Raw genomic sequence first — 4,575 nt, forward strand, 5'->3', positions numbered from 1 at the left:
CAAAATATTAAATTATAATGGTACTATTCAAGAGATCTGGAAATGAACATAAAAACACAGAGAATCACAGACATGTTTAGATATTAGTTTATTCTTATAGTCTTCAACATAATATGAGCGGAATAGATATCTTCTTGCTGGCTGATCAACAGCTGTTGGTCAGCAACAAAGTAAATATTTAGCTCGTTCATATTCTGAACTTTTGATTTTGATTCTTCTGATGAAGACTAAGAATAAACTAATATCTAAACATATCTCTGATTTACAATGTTTTTATGCACATTTCCAGATCTCTTGAAAAGTACCATTATAATTTAATATTTTGAATGACGAATTAGGTATTGAACGAAAAAGCTAACAAGAAACCACTTTTAAGCTCAATTATGAACCAAATGATTTCTGTCCACAAAATTACATGTTTTATTAATATATTACACGATCATCTTTTTCCAATTGCAGACATTGAACGCCCCCCCCCCCATATCTTTAAAACGCCCCCTCAAACGCCTGATCACCACCCAGATTCGGAATCTACGCAAAAAACTGGTCTAGAGAAACTTGGTCGCATAAATTCACAGCTCGGGTGGCGATTCCCCCCTCAAGCCACCGGACTATTGTATGGGTACAAATTAGGAACAATGAGTGGAAGATAATCCTGGGATAGATTTAAGACAATTAATCAAGTTAATGGCTAATTGTTACTTATTGACTATTAAGTCGAGGAACGTATTTTTTAATAAAATGGTTTTCCATTAATTGCCTTTTCGTGATGTCATCGACTTTCATATATATAATATAAAGTAAAGGATTAAAGGGACGACACACCAAAAACATTAAACAAATATTGACAAATTAGATAAAGAAATCTACATTACATAAATATTGTGAATCAAATAACAAAAAATAATGATAAAGCGGATCAATCTCGAAGCATGGGCAGAGTTAGAAGAAATAGAACCAGAAAATAACGGAAACTTGTGATTATAACTTTCTTAATTGGTTTGATGATAGAGCATGGTATCCATTGGGTAGAATTGTTGGAGGAACGGTAATTTATTCCAATTTATATTCTGATTTAGATTGAAAAACATCAGCAAAATTGCCAATTAATTTGTTTTCAAGGCAAATATTACTCATTCATTGTTATATATGTCCACATTGTTGTGTAGATAGATTTTATCTGCTTTTGATGAAACTTAAAATAGACGTTTTTATAACCCAATAATACATTCTACAGTAGATATGGCTTGACATCAGTTGCTCTTATTTTTTGAAAAAAATTTCATAAGTTGTTTTCCTTTATTTTGTTAATGTAGAATGGTAATGAACTGCTCTTTTCATTTTCTTTGTTTTATTTGTTTCGTTTGAATTTGATTTATCTGTTTAGTTTTTGATTGTTTAATTTTTGTTAATGAAGCTGATTCTTTTAAACTTCGTTTTTTATTTTTGAACTCTACTTGGTGTAGGTGTTCATCAGGTAATACCTCGACTGAGTTCAATATAGAGATTAGCCGGTTGATTTGTTGGATATAAACCTTTGAATAATAGCGCCTAACAGGCAGCTGTGTTTAATTATGTTCTCCTGATTTTGATTGTTTCTGTGTGTTTGAAGTATATGTTTGTGATATGCGCTTAGAAACACTTCACGTGTAATGAAGCGCTATATAAATCGAACAATATAATAATTATGAAAACCCTATTCGAAACCCTATTTTGGGGTCTAACGAAGTTGGCATGCATCAACATTTGCTATTATAAACAATTGTTTGTCAACTGACGGATTTTACAGAAAAAAATCGTTTGCAACGCAATTTCAATTTCCGATTGTGCGGTTATTGTTTGGGAGTTGATCACCAAAATTTTCCTTCCAATTATGTGACAAAATAAAGAGTTATGTTTTAATGTTTCGTCATTTTAAGAACGTTGAAGAGGTTTTCCCTGGGCCCACCTTCGTGAACTTTTTTCTGGCGATCCTGCAGATTATGCGACGACATATCATCTTACCGGCAAGTGCCCCCCCCCCCCCCCCCGAGCGATTTTGTGAAATCTATTATAATGTAACTTCTAGAATAAATTAACAACGGGGAAAATCGAAGTATTTTATATATTATACTTATTCTTTTATTCAATTCAAACATGTCGTAGTAAAAGGCTTGATGTGGATGTGTAGTTTAAATGTAAAGGCTCGCATACACTAAGGATTGTTTGTCTACATTTTGCCGTAACCGAAAAAATAACCATTGGTCTGCGGTGAACTATCCGACAGATTGTCACCGGCCTTTTCGTGGTTTGTGCTTGTAGCGCTACAGAGAATATAATTGACCTGACCAATGGAACCGAAATCTGATCTTCGGTGGAATATTCCACAATTCCTGACATATCAATTTATTGACAGTGGATCGGGGGGAAGAAAAATCTGAATATTTCGACACAGCTGTTTGAGGAAATAAGGTGTTGCCGCGCGTGGTGAGGCCATCAGGCCAAAACCTTTATGTTCTCTACAACTTTGAATCTTATTTATATAAAGTAAATGCTCAGCCAAAGACGTCACCCATATGTTTCGAATTTGTATGCATAATTATAAACGGCATGTTCGAGTTCAGCATGAAGGCAACAAACAAACTTGTTATCAAATATCTTAACTTTTATTAGTCAACTGCTTTGGATCTATACATGTATACCTTGCACCCAGAATTTTTTTTCTCCCCTTATTACTTTGGATACGAAAATAACTCGACACAGATTCTCTTTCTTATAAGCCAATAAACCATTTATGCTTGTTTCACATCCCCCAAAAGCTAACACACATACCCGGTATATTTAAAAAGGGTCAGGATTTCGGACAAAGAGTTATCCACTGATTGGTGGTAAACAAGTCAAGGTAAAGAGAGATTGATTTGTTTCAAGAAAATCAAAATTGATAATTATCTATTTACATTGCTACCTGGTAATTTCTTCTACTGCAATGAACGGCTTGTTTCACCACCAGTAACTGTGACGTACCGAGAGCAAAGAGGCCAAAGAAAATGTTCCAAGCAAATGTTCTCAATAATCTTTTAGTGGCATTTAGCGACCGGGAAACACATTAACAGAACACAGTTTTTATGGGATACAATCACTAGTTTTTATTAAGAGGATAAGAGGATACTTGTCGAAACGTCGTGCTTTCAGAATAAAAACTAGTGATTGTATCCCATAAAAACTGTGTTCTGTTAAATGTTCTCAAAGTCTAAACAATCCTAAAAGCTTGAAATGAAATATCTACATTTACCACGATAGCCAACAGGTCTGGTATAAACGATGTACCGAGCTCAGAGAAGCGAAAGAAACCGTTTAACGAAAATGTTCTCAATGTCTCGACAATCCCAAATTTCTGAAATGAACTGACTATCCACATTTAACACCATAGCCAACAGGTCTGGCAAAATGGATTCCTAGATAAAGTTCGATATGTTGGAATGGAGACAGAGAAAACACAGAAGACCACCCGGCTACAGGCTATATACAGTTATATATAGAGCCAAAAGCGCCGACCCTAAATTTTTCCCCCATTTCCGATGTCCTATAAACTGGCAAAGTTTTTCTGTTGACAAAATCCAGAACCATTCCAAACGGTCTTAATTTCCGGAACATTTCCGGAAATATTTGAATTTTGCAAAATAAAAGTCATGGCATACAACCGCAGACAGAGACTAGTCATAGATACATAGAATGACTCAAACTAAATAAAGAAAAACACAGCTATGAACTTACTTTATTGCAGTGTTTTGAATTTCATCAGTCAAATAGCTGGCTTCTTTAGTGAGATATTTTCTTAGTATGCCGTTCAAAATTTCACGGCATTAGAAAAGTAAGACGTCATACCTCATTTAAATGCGTTTCATTTAAACAAAAAAATTGCAGTACTGGTCTGATGACTTGATGCGGAAAAATGTGCCACACAACACTGCATGGCGGTGTCCGTCTTCGTTAGCCCGGTTGGATCAGAGATGGAGAATGTTAAAATAGATTTCGTCTCACATGAACATCGTTGTCTCTATAAATTCTATAAACTTTAGTTGGTACATAGCTCCGAAGCCTGAGATGTGTCGTGCACGAGGTAATGTATGCCTAACCTTTCCAGAACATCTGCTGCCGCTAGATTTATCTGTGGGGGAGGTTAAGCGATGGGTTATAAAGGCATATTCATATTTACTCCTATGCCAAACGGATAATGCTTGCTTGTAAAATAAATGTATAAGAGTTATCATTTCATCAGATGGTCAAATTCTCTCCCTTTTTCCATTTTGTCGGATATCTTCCATTCCACGTGTGACAAATTTATTTTATTTTTATTTTAGCGACATAGAGATTCGCCAATGAGTGTTCTCTTTAGTACAGTCGATAAAGACTCGGCTGTGAGAGAGAAGCGAGGGAAAATCAAAGCCATTACACGAGAAAATTTGGGTTCCTTGTTTGGCGCTAAACTAGTTAAAGGTTTCCTAAAATAGCCGACGACTATTAACGATAAATTGGCGAGGATGATAGAACTTGGATGAAACTCAGGGGCTCTTCTTTGATCGTTTCGTTGCTCTA

The sequence above is a fragment of the Patella vulgata genome, chromosome 4, assembly GCF_932274485.2.
Source record: "Patella vulgata chromosome 4, xgPatVulg1.2, whole genome shotgun sequence".
NCBI lineage: Eukaryota > Metazoa > Mollusca > Gastropoda > Patellidae > Patella > Patella vulgata.